Raw genomic sequence first — 17,249 nt, forward strand, 5'->3', positions numbered from 1 at the left:
AATGTCTTACAGCCATTCTGCTGATCTATTTGCTTGCAACCAAAACAGACTAGCCAATACTGCTGTAGATTCCTCTAATTAGATTGCCCAGTATTGGGGGCCGATACCTCCCTGGGTCTCTGCACTGTGTATGTGCTCAGCTCCTCCCTCTGTACCTGATTGAAACAGATATTTTTTGAAGCTCTTCCAAAATATCTTCTGCTGAAAATTTGTTACACTTCAAAAATTTGTGGATTCTGTCACTCCAAGACTAGTTCAGAGGCTTGATTTGGTGTTGATCTAAGATATCAGAAAGAGCTCAGAAAAAGACATGTCTCCCCTCCACCATCTTGGCTCTGCCTCAAGAAACTACATATTTTAATAGAATGTTAAGGATAAAACTTTATACGATCACTCAATAAACATTTGCCAAGTGATTATAATGTGTCATGGAATGTTCTAGGAACTAAAAATAAAATGCAGTAAATAAAATGATTCTTGTATTCAAAAAGATCTTATGTTCAAACATAAACAACATTCAACAGTTGTTGAATGATAAGCTTAAAGAATAGACCTGTCTTCCACTATCATATTGAACAGTAAAAACTGACGGTGTCTAGGGTTTAAAGTACTAGCAAATAAATGTATAAAGGCAAAAATATGAAATATACTTTATTAAATCATACTTCATTAAAAATATAATCAATAAAGGAATTAGGAACAAAGGTCACTGTAAAATGAAGACTAATATTTTCTAAAACAATTAGGTTAAAGAACAAATAATAAAAATAACAAATAGCTGTATTAATAAAATGAAATAAGATACCAAACTTTATGAAATGTAAATTAAGCCAGACTTAGAAGAAAATTTCTGTTTCTAAACACATAATGACAAATGAGAGAAAGAAAATACCAATAAATTAAACATACAACTAAAATATAAATTAAATATTTTGGCTAAAATTGATCATTTAAAAATGAGCACAGAATTAGAATTTTGGAAAATCAAAGAAGAATGAACAAAATTGATTATAAAGAATTATTGAATAATAAACAAAATTAAAATGATTCTTGAAGTTCATTAGTTAAATGAGTCCACCAAAAGAAAAAAAAAGACAAATGCCAATAATGAAAATGAGAAGAGGAAAATTTTAAATGAAGAAAGGAAAGTAAATTAACAAAAATTCCTTTATCCCCATGATGTTCCAATGTTTATTGGTATGAATAAACAAATTGTATTAACATACACAAAAATGTGAAGTAACAATTTAGCAAAAGAAGAAATAAAGAATTTTTTTAAAAATCTAATCTCAAAAAAAATTTGAGAAAGATCTAAATGAACTCTCAAAGAACAGAATTCCTAGACCAGAGGTGTTTAAAAATAAATTTTAAAGGATAAATGATTCATACATACTGTGTCAAATAACCAGGCTTGACTGAAATAGTCTTCAATCTTTCCCTATCTAATGGTAAATTTCCTGAATCCTTCAACACTTCTATGTCTTCTCCATTCTCAAAAACCTCTCAGTTAATCCCACAAACTGCCATCATATATAGCTCCTCTGTTTCATGGCTAAATTGCCTGATAAAACAATTTCCAAGCACTTCCTCTACTTCCTTTCCTCTTAATATGTTCTTAATTCTTTGCCAATTGGGCTATTGACATCATTCAATAGAAATCACTCTCTCCAAATTTACCATTAACTTCTTAATTATGGAATAAAAATTCCACTTTCTCTCCTTTCCACAACTTTTGACATTGTCAATGATCTCCTGAAATTTTCTGCTCTCTTTTCTCTTGTTTTTTTGTTTGTTTGTTTTGTTTTGGTGTTTGTTTGGGTTTTGTTTTTGTTTTTTGTTTTTTGCAATGTTCTCTTCTGGTTTTTCTACTTGTCTAACCTTTTCTTTTAAATCTCTTCTGCTAGATTTTCATACAAATTATGCCTGCTGGATATTTCATAGGGCTCTGCCCTGAACCTTCTTCTCTTCTCCTTCTGTGCTATTTCACTTGGTGACTTCATCACTTCCCATAGATTCAATTAAAATGTCAATGCATATGAATCTCAGATCTATGTATCCAACTCTTAAATCTATCCTGACTTCTAGTTTTGTATCATCATTCTTCATTAGAGTCTAAAATTACATATCCTATAGACATTTTAAAATCATCATATCCAAAACTAATCTGGTTATCTTTTATTCAAAAATCCTCCCCTTCCCTAATTTCTCTATTAATATTGAAAGATCCACCATTTTCCCATTCACCCAGGCTCACAACTTGGTATCATTTTCTATTCTTATATATCCAATAAGTTGCCAATATCTATTAACCTTAATTCACAACATTTCTTATCCTCTCTTCTGAATCTGTATTTTTTACTTTTTCTCAAATAGTACCTTCCATCTGCCAACTCTGCCTTTCCATCGACTGTCCTCCATGCCTGGAATGTTCTCCCTCTGTTTTTGGCTTATTTCAAGTTTCAAAATTCAATTTCCACAAGAAGCCTTCCCTTAGGTCTCCTTTAATCCTAATGCCTTCTCTCTGAGAATACACCAAATTATCCTATCTAAATCTTCTTTATAAGTAGGTGTTTGTATGTTCTCTCTCTCATAAAACTGTGAGTCCATTGAAGACAAGAATTAGTTTTGCTTGCTTACCTCAAGCAGTACAGTAGCAGGTCCACAGTAAATATTTAATAAACACTTGTTGGCTAACTGAAAAGCCTTGAAACAAATATGAAGATTCCTATTGTTGGATAAACCCAAGAGCACAAATTCTGTGAAAGGGACATTTTATTTTCAAAAAATATGTAGGTTTGAGAGCTCAAAGTTAGTTCAGAGAGCATTAAATCCAGATCTTTCATTTTCTAATAAGAAAACTGAGGTTCATACAGGTTGGGTTACTTTCCTATGGTCATACTGCAAGTAAGTTGCAGAGCCTGGGTTTATACTTAGGTATTCTAACTACTGATCAGCATTTTGTCAATATAACCTACAAAAAAAAAAAAAAAAACTTGAAAATATATTAGCAAAAACAAATCTAGATCAGGAGCTTTTACTTTATTCTATGGATAAGCTATCTAAATATATAAAGTCACATCATAAAACTTTTATAGGAAAAGGGCAACTTATGAATTTTATACATATAAATAAAAGAAAAAATGAATAAAGGAATAACACTAAACACTTTATTTTTCTTCATAAAGCACACAAAAAAGAAAATTTACATAAATTTTTGCACAAATAATATCAGTATAGCTATAATCAAAAGAAAGGATATAGAAAAAGAAAAAAACTACTAAATGTTTCTAATAAAATAATGACATTTTAAATATGTAGGAAATTAACAAAATTTATGAGATTGAGTCATTTTCTAATGAGTAGGCAAAGAATATTTTTAAAGTTTTAAAGATACAAATTATCATTAACCACCTGAAATATTCAAACTCATCAAATAATCAAAGAGATGCAAAATAAAACAAGGCTGAACTATTATCCCGCATTCAAAGTAAACATAAAAATGAAAGATGAGAAATTCCTGGTTATAGTTTTTTAAGAATTTCTTAAAGTAAAACATGCCTGAAAAGACATGTGTCCTATAGCCACTTTAATATCAACTTTAGTTTTATTATCCATAATTTGGGAATAAAAGATAATGCTTATTTCATGGACCTTGGCAATCCTAAAAAAATTTTGGATGAAAGTATTTGGCAAGATATTTCATAGTAAGAATTTAATGTAACTGAATGAAGCATGAAGAAACAGACCTCCAGTCCAGTCCTAGGTAAACAGAATAATGCCAACATTTCAGTACAATTCCCTTTTCATTAAAGAGGCCATGCTGATATCAGCTCTATTTCAATTGTATTAAACATGATTTTATAATCCTGTATTAGCTACAATATGGAATTTCTCAGCAAGCTGCAAGTTTTCATAGCATCATTTTTAACTGTATAATCAAGTAGTTATCGTACAAAACAGTCCAGCTGTTTAAATGGTCTTCCGTTAATATAAAGTATTTCTAATTTTTTTTTAACCTAAGAAAGAAAACTGAAAATAAAGAGAGAATGGGAGCCACGTGGGAGTGGGGGTGGGGAATAAGCAAAAGCTAATCAGGTAAGGTTGAGGTTCTAATGCTGTATGCCTCAACTTTAATACTTCACAGTCTTTGACTTCATTGTGCGCATTCTCTCTGCTGATATCAGATTGTCACACTGTCACACCAGAAAAGGGAGGGAAGGAAGGAAGGAAGGAAGGAAGGAAGGAAGGAAGGAAGGAAGGAAGGAAGGAAGGAAGGAAGGAAGGAAGGAAGGAAGGAAGGAAGGAAGGAAGGAAAGAGGAAAAGAGAAGGAAGGAAGGAAGGAAGGAAGGAAGGAAGGAAGGAAGGTAGGAGGGAGGGAGGAGGGAGGGAGGAGAGAGGAAAGAGGAAGGAAGGAGAAAGGGAGGAGGGAAGGAAAGAAGGAAGGTAGGAGGGAGGGAGGAGGGAGGGAGGAGAGAGGAAAGGAGGAAGGAAGGAGAAAGGGAGGAGGGCAGGAAGGGAGGAGGGAGGGAGGGAGGGAAGGAAGGAAGGAGGGAAGGAGAGAGGGAAGGAAGGAAGGAAGGAAGGAATAAAGGAAAAAAGGAAGGAAGGAAGAAGGGAGGGAGGGAGGGAGGAAAGGAGGGACTTATCAAGTCTTATATGTGCAAAACATTGTTCTAAGATCTGAGGATACGAAAAGAAAATAAGATAAACTCTGCTCTCAAGGAGCTCACATTCAAATTGGGGAGACAATGTTTAATTAGCATACTCCCATGCCTTTCTACTATCCTTCTCTATGATATTGGGCCTCTAGTTACCAAACTCATTTACCCAGCATCATATATCTGTGCCCTTATGTCCACTCTTCTCAAGCCTTTTCTCAATAATTATCCACTCTATATCTGCCTACCTCTTCCATTGTGCTCCCTGGCATACCTGCTCCATAATTAACAAATATCTTTTTCATAATCCTCTTTATTTCTCAATCTCTCCTATATTCAGTCACTCACTGATATTTGGCTAGTCCCCCCTAATGACATTGCATCCTTGGTCTCTTTCTGTCTCTGTCTAGCTGTCTCTGTATCTCTCTCTCTCTCTCTCTCTCTCTCTCTCTCTCTCTCTCTCTCTTTCTCTTTCTCTCTGTGTGTGTCTGTCTCTGTCTCTGTCTATCTCTGTGTCTGTCTTTCTGTCTCTCTCTCTCTGTCTCTCTGCCTCTGTGTTTGTCTCTGTCTCTCTCTGTCTCTGTTTCTCTCTCTGTGTCTCTCTGTCTCTGTCTCTCTCTCTGTCTTTCTCTTTCTCTCGTAAGAAAATAGGAATATTCTTCTATCCCCATTGTCTCATTTAGATTTCTCTTCTACTGCTATCAATCAGCAACCTCTTCCTTTGAGATTCATGCTATCCAAATTTATCACCCAATCTAGATCCAACCCAGACTGAGACAATAGCTCATAGTCTTTCTCTCTATCCCAACTCCTAGCTACATACTAAGGGATTTTTCAACAAGTAAAATCTCTATGCTTGTTTTACATGAACTACTGGGTCTCCAGTATCCTGTACTTAAGCAATATGTGTAGCATCTTCCTTTTATTCCTATTCAATTTTTGTCTTGCTAGATTTAACCTATCATTCTAGCCTGTCAAGATTTGTTTAGATCCTGAATGTCATCTAATATATTTGGCTATCCCTCCTAGCTTTGTGTTACCTCCCTGAAAATTTGATAAGCATGCAACTGACACCTTCATACATGTCACTGATAAAAACATCAAACAGAATAGGGCCAAGTACAAAGCCCAGCACAATTCTATTAATACCTCCTCCCTCCTATTTTGATATATATTGTTGCAATGTTATCACTCAAAGAGTTCTTTGTATGGACTCCAAGACAGGTGGGACACGAGTTGAAGTCCTGCCCCAGACACTAACCTATGTGATCCTCTACAAATCAGTCTACTAGATGGTTCAAGGGATAGAGTACTGAAAGATCTGACCTCAGACAATATGACTATGACTTTAGGCACTTTCTAGCCATGTGACCCTGGGAAAGTCACTAATATCTATGTATTTTAGTTTCCTCATCTGTAAAATGGGCACAATCATATCACCTGCTTTCTAGAATTGTCCTGTGGTGACAATGGCAGCTACACTTATTAAATAATTTAACTTCTTATTTTCTTTATTTGTAAAATGGAGATAATAGCATGGTACTTCATAAAGTTGTTAAAAGAATCAAATAAGAAAGAATATGAAAAACAACTCAAAAACCTTCAGTGATTGGACGAATACTATGGCCAGAAAATTGCCCTCATAGTCAGAAAGACCTGTGTTCAAATTATGTCTCTGACATAAAATGTTTTTAAGAGACCCTTCTCTGAAAAACTGTGAATTACAGAGAAGTTGCCCATTTGTATTGGCAGTATAGCTAGTTTCCTCCCTGAGAGCACCCTATGCCAGTGAAATCATGGGCCCAATATTTGAAAAAAACATTATCTGCATTTTTATACAGTCCACATTCAATTCAGTTTTTTAAATATTTAAGAACCTACTTGTGTATAAATAAAGTGTTACATTCTATGTTAGGTCACAAAGATAAAAACTGAACTGGTGTCTGCCTTCTAAGAGCTTCCATTTCCCTGAATGAAGAACTGGAGAAGGAAGGATACCGGGTAATACAACAGACAACAAGATAGACATCTGTCCATTTTGGTCCATAAATAAAAACAGCTTTGTACAGAGGAGACAGTACTGAATTGGGAGTCAAGGATCTATATTCATACCCTTTTTCTGGACCCTGATTATCCATATGACCTCAGACAAGTTAATTGATCTCTTTGGGTATGAGTTTCCTCATTTGTAAATGAACTCTAAAGTACTTTCAGCTTCTAAAATCTGAGATTCTGTGATCTTACGGTATTAAGTGACTTCACTAAATGCCTTGCTAAAATTCCCCTCAGTGAGTCTGTTATCTATTATCTGTGAAAGCATCTACCTTTGGCTCACAGATCTGGTACCTCAGAGACCTCAGGGGCCTTATTCCAACTCTCTCTTTTTAGCATTAAGGAAATTGAGGCTCAAAGAAGTCACATTACCCAAAATCAGACAAGTAAACTCCAGAGGTTTGACACTTGAATCTGTACCCCCTGATTCTAGAGCCAATGCTCTTTTCAAGGTACCTTGCTGCCCCAGTGCAGTAAATAACTTAAGAGCTATAATTCATCTGTTTCACAGCGTGAGCAAAAACTCTCCAGAGGGATGGCACAGGGAATCATTCTTACCAAAAAATTATCTTCTGGGTAAGTCTCCCTTCTCAGGGTGAACTTGGGCTGCTCATTTAATTTCCCCATTGCCTCAGCCTCAGCACCTGTTCAAAGGGCAGTATTTATGTGCCTGGGAATTTGAATGCCCAGTAGACCTGGGCAGGCTAGGCAAGTTCATCTGAACTTTATTATGCAGGATGAACGCTGCTCTCTCTATATTTAGTCGGCAAATCAGAGTGGGATAAAGAGATGATATAATGCATTAGTCTGGTGATCCTGGGCCTGTGGTTATAACACCACGTGCTTCTCCTGCAGTGTCCCTGAGTAAAGTTAATCCTCCTGCTGAGTGATCTGAGTGCTAATCAGAAGAGCAGCCTCCACATGGAACAGTCCCAGCAGGCGCAGAAGCTGGTGCCCACGAGTAGGGCAGGAAAGGATGGCAAAGTGGTCAAGGAAAAGATATATCAGTGCAATTCCACAGACCTTCTTGATATGCTCCCAGTTTTGGGTGCATCTTTGGCAATATGACAATGCTGGAAAAATCGAAAGAAACCCAAAGTGCCATGAAAATACATATGCTAAGTATAAAGAGGTTGTAGATTATCAGCAGAGAAATGATTGTTGTTGATCAGCCGTGCCTAACTTTACAAGACCATTTGAGATTTTCTTGGCAGAAATATTGGAATGGTTTGCCATTTCCTTTTCCAGCTCATTTTACAGATGAGGAAACTGAGGCAAAGAGGACTTGTCCAGGGTCACAGCGAGTAAATGCCTGAGTTCAGACTTGAAATCAGGAAGATGAGTCTTCCTGACTTTAAGCCCACATTCTCTCCACTGCACCACATAGCTATCCCAATGAGACATGGAGAAAAATTACATTTAAGGATACCTCTGATCAGACAAGGGAATGGATGGGACAGTCATATAGAAGAGAAGCACCAAATGATATGCTAGATCTGGGAGATACTGTAGTTATGGACCAGTCCATCTCTCACAGATCAGCTAAGAACTATACTGACATACTATTTCTACAATAGGGTCACATTGGCCACAGTCTAGTTGTCATATTCCCTACCAAAATGATTATTGGTACCTATAAATAAATCTACAACCGAATTAAAATAATTTCTCAAAAGGCATTAATAAATAATAATTGTACAGATTGAAGAGGCAAAGAGACATTATAGTCTGCATTAGTAGAGGGGAAAGCTAGATCAATTTTGCACATGCTGTTTCAACTATTAGATTGGGAGCTCCTTGAGAGCAGGACTGTGTTTTGGGTTTTTTTTTGGGGGGGGGATTGCCCTTCTTTGCTTCCCCAGCTCTAAGTTCAGTGTCTGGCATATAATAAGCACTTAATAAATGTTAGTTGACTAATTAAATCTTGCAGCCCTCAAAAGAATCAAATAAACTGGATAGAAGCTGCACTACCATATAGAGAAACTGGGGCAGAGGATTTATGTGTACTCAATAAGATTTAAAAATTGAACTCCCACCATGTTTGAAAATGTCATTTCTTGTGAGATACTGTCAAAGTAGTAGGAAGGGTAGAACATCCCAGGAAGAAGACATGGGTTTCAATCCTGCCATAAACATTTATTAGTTCTATGAAACTGAGCAAGTCATTTCACTTCTGCAAACCTTAGCTCTGTCATCTATAAAATGGGGATAACAATAATACTTACCTAAGAGGGTCATTGGGAATGTTAGACAAAGTAGTGAATGTAAAACACTCTGCAAATTTCAAAATCATTTATGTGTGAATTATTAGTGTAATTATATTTGAGCCTCTACCTAATAACTGCAGCATCTTCCTGCTCCAACCTTACTAAGCACATTTTACACCCTAATGAGTTTATCATGCAATGTTTCATATTATAATAATTTGTGTTGTTGTCATCTGCTTATTAGACTGCAAACTGCATTCAGGATCAAGGAAAACCCTATTTCTTTCATTCCTTTTTATGGTGCTTTACATATATAATTGGGATTTTAAGAAATATAGAATGGAATTGATCACAAGCAAATAGATACATTCCACAAAAAGGAGAATTTCTGGCATTAAAAATATGTTTATTTTATTTTTTTTAAATCTAACATTAAAAAGTTTCTTGATGCAGCTTTCTACCTGAGGCACGGTAGACTACCTGGGATCCTATACCTGCAGTTAGGTTGGGGAGTTAGAATCTAGAAGACCTAAGACACTTAGCAGGTTTGCTAAACCATATCTCTTGTACCTTCTTCACTAGAAATCTAGATATTTAGCTATCATTCTGCCCAACTCAAAATGGGCCAAATGAATCTGAAGACACAAATGGACAAAAAGGTTTTAATCAGTCAAGAGAAGATAAGGATGTACATTTACACATATAGGAAGATCTTCTATATGATCAGATATGGAACCAGATCAATTATGAAGTTTATTACTTAAGCTATCTACATTTTTTTTCATATCTCTTAAGAGTAAATCATGCTCTGCCTCGCTCCCCAAAAGGCTTAAGTTACATTTTCTGAGGGCATAGGTAAAGCATATGACTTCCCTTATAGGAAGAACCTGGTAACAAGAAATCTAGGCAAAGAGGAGGGCTGGTGGTCGCAAAAACCACAGAGCCAAAACTCTGCTCATTGGTGGAAGAAAAGTTAGGGTGTGGAAGATTCATGTCCAGCTGCCCTCATGGGCATAATGAATCATACTCAATTGATTTACACAAAAATAAATCTACCAACTTGTATCAAATATGAGCTAAACATCAACAAGAAGACCTTTCAAACTTGAGAAAATTCAAAATAAAAGTAACGACACTCCAAACTTCAATGATCGATAATAACCAAAATTTAAGTACTAACTATGTGCCAGGTGCTAGGTTAAGTATGGAGATATAAAAAAGGCAAAAAATAATCCCTATTCTCAAGGGGCTTACTTTACTGAACAATAAGGTAAAATTAAGTAAACACCAGTCATTTCCCCGATGAACATCCAAATTCATTCTTTATCCCATTTAATTTTGTTCCTATGTGCTGCCACTCAACACAAAGCAAGTTCAGATCCATGGAACATGAGAAAGGGATGAACTTGGGCTCCCCAATTCTATTTCTCTTTGAATAATCGGATCACTGGTTCATTCCACTGAGTTATCACCCTTCTGCTCAACCATTAATAGTCCTCTGGGATCTAGTCTGTGAGTTGAAAGGTCCATCATCCTTGCTACATTATCTGCCCAGTGTTTCCTCATGCGATAAACTGTCTCCAGTACATCTGCCACCCCTGACCTCCTATGGCACTCTTCATTTATCATGTGACCATGCTGGAAAATTCTACAGATCATTATTTCCATTGCCTTACAGGCTTCTGCTTTTTATTGTTCATTATGGACCAGCATTCCAATACATAGATCAACATGTCTGCTTCAATACTGCAGATGGGGATATTTCTGCCCTGAGTCTCCTGGGTGCACCTTTATCAGTTCTTGAGGCCATGGATTTATTTTTAGGGACCGATAACCATTTTGGTAGGGAGTATAATAGCAACTAAACTGTGATCAAGCCCTACTCTGATGTCTCATAACCCTAGAGGATGAGTCTGTGTTCTCAAAAGCTGTGCCAACAAAGCAAGAATTAAAATAACATATAAAATTCCCAGCTTGACACATAAAGACCGTCAAAATATGGCTCCCATCTATTTTTCAGTCTAATTTCATATTGCTCCCTTTCCTATACTCTCTATTCCAGTTCATATATGTTTACAAGCTTATATATAACATCATATTCCTGCCAACATTCCTTTGCATAGTCTGTCCCTTATATATATAAAATGTGTTCTTTTCTCACCTCGGCTTTCTCATACTCCCTGGATTCTTTTAAAACACAACTCAGGGTTTATCTTGTATATAATACTTTTTCATGATTCTTCAAGTGTCAGTGTGCTTTCCTTCTTGAAATGTCTTTGTGTTAGTATAGGATGTTAAAAAAAAAAGGCACCCTGATTGATTTAATGACCTTAACAGAAGGTGAATCTCATTTTGGATTACACCTCCCTGCTGAAGTTATGAACCCTGTGGTAAATAGGCAGCCTCTTGGAAGAAAAATTTCAGTAAGTGGAATTGCCACCAAGATAATCCCCCCCTACTCTGCCAGCTAGGGGAAGAGGTGGGGGGAAGGAGGAGAAAATTTGAAACAGAAGGTTTTGCAAGGGTCAATGTTGGAAAAATTACCCACACATATGCTTTTTAAATAAAAAGCTTTAATAAAAAAAAATCCCACAACAACAGTAACAGTTAACATGTATATAGTACCTACAATGTGTCAAGGAGAGTTTGAAGTGCTTTACACATATTATCATTTTTAAGATACTTGAATCATTGAGCAGATGCACTCTTGTATGAGAAGCTACTCTTCTCTATCAATCGAGACCTCTCTTAGATTCCTTGTCACCTTTTTCTCTTCTGCCTCTCTTCTGGAGAGTTCCTGAGAGTGAAATAGCTGACAGAAGGGAATGCCTCACCACTACTACACCACCACTGCCACAAATGAGCCATTTGTAAATGACTAGCAGAGACATACAGGGAGGGCAGGTATCTGCTTTCCCATTTGACCTCAAAGAATTCCTAAAATTCCTTTGCCTTTCTCTTCCTTTAGAAGGGGAGAATGGAAGGCTTGCAAGCTGAATGATTCCAGCTAAGAAAAAAGATTTCCTAAGAAGTGCTAGCCTTGGTACCAACATCAAGAGTTCAAAGATCTAGCCATTTAATTCAGAGAAAGGGAATTTCTTCAGTATTATGTCTGTTAGGGAGAGATGATCATCCCTAAGACTGCTGGTGCTAGGCAAAATAGGAGCAAAAGATCAAAAACTATCATACAGAGAAGCAAAGAAACTGAACTTGATACTCAACCATTAGAGTAAATCATGTAAATAATATAAGGGTGAAGGGGAGAGGGAAGAGAGAATCTAACATTTTCAAGTGTGTTTCCCTGCTGCGTGGAGTTTAAGTTCTAGGATGACACTATAAGTATAGGAGGAATTGTGTAGGAAACCTTGTAGAAAAGTGGGACTCACGAGACGGGGTGGAAGACTTCTGATCATTTACAGATTATTGTGAGACCCTTTATGCATTTTTCTACATTTATTCATGTATTTCTGTGTTTTTTATTTTATGCATTATATGTGAAATGAAGGCCATTCTAAACTTAAGGGTTGCATTATCTCAAATGTTTGTAGGGAAAGACCCATACAAAATTAGAATCTGTAATTTCCCTGAGAGTTTTTTATTCTGAATTTAATACTAAATAAAATGTACATTTCTACATGCAAAGTAGATTTCAAAATAAAATTGTTCATGAAACAATGGACCTTTTTACATAGAATATGTTTTTATTTTAAATATATAAATTCAAAATGTAACTTTCAAAGCTGTCCTGTTTTTTGTGTGTTTCCTTCTGGCCTTCTATTTTCTTCTATGTGTTTAAAAATGTTTCTGTATCCCCAAAGATACTTCTCTGTTTTCTTTTCTGTTCTTTACTTTTTTTGGCAGTCCCCAGTCTTTCTCCCAATCCTCTCATATCCAAAACTATTCTAAAAAAGAAAAAAAAATTGTAACAAACATGCAGACCCAAACAAAACAAATTTTCACTCTGACCATGCCCCAAAATGTATGTCCCAGAGTTATCTATGCTTTTACCTATTTACATAGATGTTGCAACACACACACACACACACACACACACACACACACACCCCTCAAATAGAATGTAAACTCTTTGATGAAAGAGTTTTTCACTTTTCATTTTTGTATCCCTAGCATAGTGCATGGAACATTTTAGGACCTTAATAAGTATTTATTTTTTTCATCATGATTTGACAAAAACAAATATCTATAAACATTTAAACATTAAAAGAATAAATTTCTTCATTAAGAAATATATGCATATATACATATTGGAACTACATATAAATTAACTAAGTAGTAACAAAAAGGCTCCATTTGTGTCTACTTCTGCAACTCCTTGCTTCATGCATTTTAAAATATTTATTGATGTTCTTCTTTACATATATCACTATTCCCTAATTTACTACTTTTTCCCCTCCCACTAGAAATCCTTGCTTCTAACAAATATTTATAACCTAGTAAAGCAAATCAAGATACTGGCCATATCTAAGTATACATATATCATTCTGAATTTTTAGTCCATTAATTCTCTGCCAAGAAGTGCGACTAATAAATGTTTGTTGAATTGAATTCTGATGGCTAAAGAGACTTTGAGTATGGGCCCAGACACAGATTATAAGTCTGTTGTCCAGCTTATATTCAATGAAACTCAGTTACCTGGCTATCAATATTTTCAGCCTCAGAAGCTAATGAAGATAGTAAAATAAAGTATGGAAGAAGTTGCATTCTGGCCTGGCAGAGTCCTCACATTGATGAAATCACAGATCCTTGAAGTCCAGAAACAAAACTGGACTATTAATCCTTAAGTCTGGTGCTCTGAAGGTCACAGCTGAATCGGGAAAGAAATTGAAAGAGAAATTGTAAAAGAGAGAAAAAGACACTGAAAATGTATTCTAAAAGTCAGCATGAGTGTCTTACACACACACACACACACACACACATCACCTTGAACTCAGAGGATCACAGCAACTAACAACTAGAAGTGCTGAAAGCTGTTGAGTTATCCAATGGCTTTGTATATTCCGTACAATTTTATGGTATGGAGCGCATCTATGTCCCATATAAAATCATCAGTTCCCAGCCTCTGCGGTTCTGGCTCCTGTTAGTCTCCTGCAGATGATACAACTTAGCAGAAAACACCCCAGTGGTTCCAGAGGTTGAAGCAGCAAAAGCTAAAAGGCAGACTCTCCCCCCCAGCTGACTTCACTTACACACAGATTATGTTTAAACACTCATCATTATGCTACCCTGGATAGGATTTCCAGATGTGCTCATTTTGGTACAACTGCCCTGAGTTTTCACAGAATGAACTGATGTTCTCTTCCCCCCACCCTTCACCTTGTTGATTGATGATCTATTCACCCATGGAATAACTCTCAAACAAGATAGGGGCTATCATGTCTGGCAATATGAAGCTAATCCTCAGGTTTTAAGAACATGTGAAGCTTATATTCTGGCTAATGCACGCCTCTCATCCATCAAATAAGGAGAGACTTATGTCCTTTAATATTTGTAAGTGACTTAGTTTGTTTGGAATGTGAGAAGGCTGGGATGACTAGAAATCTGGATCAGAACCTGTTTTTTTCTTCCCAGTTCAGTCACTGAATCACATATTACAAAGCACAGTTTCTTCATCTCCTTGACTTCTCTTTTTCCACTAATAAAACTACAGTAGTAACCATAATACCTGTGTGCAATTATAACATCTATAAGAGTTAGGGAGCACACTTCATTCAAGATGCTAAAAGCACTTTACAAAATGTAGTTTGGTCATTGTTTCAAGTCTGCTGTCTCCTCAGAAATGATCCTGGAATGCAAAACATTATAACAGACAGAGAGAATGGTGTATTATTAATGAACAATCAAAGTATATGCATTTCAGATGTCCTTTTGGCCTCTCTATAAAAACTAGCAAATAGATTATTAACCACAGACCATGAAGTCATCTTTTAAGAACTGAAAAACTGTTTCCCAAACTTGCTAACAGGTTGTGCTCCAGAAGTGGGGTTCTATTTGATTGAGCACACATTTTCTGAGCACTTGTTTATGCACGAGGTACTATGCTAAGCACTAGTAGATTCAAAACAAAAACAAAACACAGATATGACTCTCAAGAATCTTACAATTTATAAGGGGGAAATAAGACTTAAATAAATAACTATAATAGAGTTTACAAAACTGTAGAATATGTGTAATGGGGAATTTGGAATATGCTTAAAGCATGTTTAGACTGTTTAACAAGGAGGTAGCCAGATTCTGCTCTCTCCTATTACATGGATAAAACTACTTCCATTCAAGGAAGAATCCTTCAATTGACTGTAGTTGGAACAGATTGCATCTTTAAAACTAGCAGACTGGCAAAGTCTCACTCTCCTTCCTGTATGTTTTATTTTGGTCCATGGAACCATAATATGTGTAGCAGCTACAGCCACATGAGAGTAACTAACAGGCTTCAAACTTGGTGAGTTGGGGGTTTGTCTATCAGAGCATGTAAACATTTCCCCTGGCAGAATGGGCAGATGTGAAGCAGTTGTTCCAAGAGCCACGAAGCCAGCAGAAACAGGAACTGTGGAATGCCTAGTGCTAAGTCAGACAATAAAGACATAAAAGTTATCTACCATATCCCAGATCATCATCAACTGTCTTGACTTTTGTCTTGCCACTGGACATAGATGACTCTAAAAAAGAGAGACTGATAGCTTTCAACAAATCTGCCTCACTGAAATTCAATTCACTTGAAAGTCAAGACCTCATCCCCATGGTATCATTGGTCCTCTTCAAAATCAAAAGAACACAATTTTTTTCCTGATGTATGGAGAGAGTAAAGATTACAGATAGTTCACCCACAGCACAAGCTCCATAAACTGAGCTGGATGAGGGGAAACTTTCTCCTTCCTTTTGTCCAAGTTCTGAAAAATGGGCTTGGAGATGTTTCTTTCTATTCAATATTCTTTTTTTGTCACCAGTTTAGAAGATGGCAATATTTTCTACAAGTACAGATAATTCCAGCCATGAAGATGTTGGAACCAGGATTCCAGGAATGATAGTGCAGTGAGCAGGGCAAGGAAGTTCTGAGAAGCCAGCATGCCTGAGATCCAAGTCCGGGGGGAGGGTGGTCTTTGGATTTGGAATTTGTGACTGTGCTCTATAGAAACTCAACCAAGCCATAAATGTAGCTCCCTCCCTCTCTCTAAAGACAGAACAAGGTTTCTTAAACTTTTTCTATTCATAACTCCTTTTTTTCCCTGAGAAAGTTTTATACAATCCTGGAAATATAGATATATAAAATAGCTATACAAATCAAACAATTACTGATAATAAATCATAAAGAAATTTATTTTAGAATAATTCTTTGGTATGCAAAAATTTACCTTTTATTAAAAAGCAAATTTACATACTAATACGATGGATGTGCTTGTTTATTTTTACATAAAGAATTAAATCTTAGCATAATATTTGATACCTTTTATTGTTGCCAAATTTTCCCAACTCCCACATTCAGTTACATGACCCCAAATTTAAGAAGGTTTGCTATAGAAGGTACTTTGGCCCCATGAGCTGGGGGAATACACTGAGTAAATATTCCACTATAATACATAATCCAACTGGTAGTAGCTAAATGGAACCAATATGCAATAGACACATCTCCCTATATTTGAGGAAAAATCATTGGTTAGAGTTAGAGCCATTGTCAAAGAGCCTTTATACCCCCCCCCAACTCCCTTAATGGTAGAAGAGAACTAGAGGAGGTATAAAATTTAACATTCCTGGCCTTCAGGCAGTGGTAGTCAGAGTAAACAGTATTACATATCTGTTTCTTCTTTTATAACATGACAAATGTGAAGATATATTTTATATGATTGCACATATATAATAATAATAACAGATTTCTTGATGTCTTGAGAAGGGGGCAAGGGAATGAAATAAAAATTTGGACCTCAAATCTTATAAAAAAAATGTTGATATTTGTCTTTACATGCAATTGTAAAAAAAAGTACAATTTAGTTTAAAAAATAAAAAAGACAGTATTACATAAGTTCCAAAAGAATAGAGACTTTCATTCTTGTCTTTACATCCTTACTAGAGAAAATAATTCACCATACATAAGTAGGAGAGACCAGATCTGAGATTTCATGGATGCAGGGAACTGCTATATAAGGGAAAAAACTCTTTACAAATGCAAATTGACACCTCTATATTTCATAGGCTTGGAAAGTTTCAGGAATACCAAGAGGATAAATGACTTTCCCAGGATTGCACAGCCGGCATGTTTCAGAGACAAGAGTTTTAGCCAGGTTCTCCTCCTGACTCAGAGGCCAGCTCTCTATCTTTTAT

Source organism: Sarcophilus harrisii, chromosome 3 (genome assembly GCF_902635505.1).
Source record: "Sarcophilus harrisii chromosome 3, mSarHar1.11, whole genome shotgun sequence".
Lineage (NCBI taxonomy): Eukaryota > Metazoa > Chordata > Mammalia > Dasyuromorphia > Dasyuridae > Sarcophilus > Sarcophilus harrisii.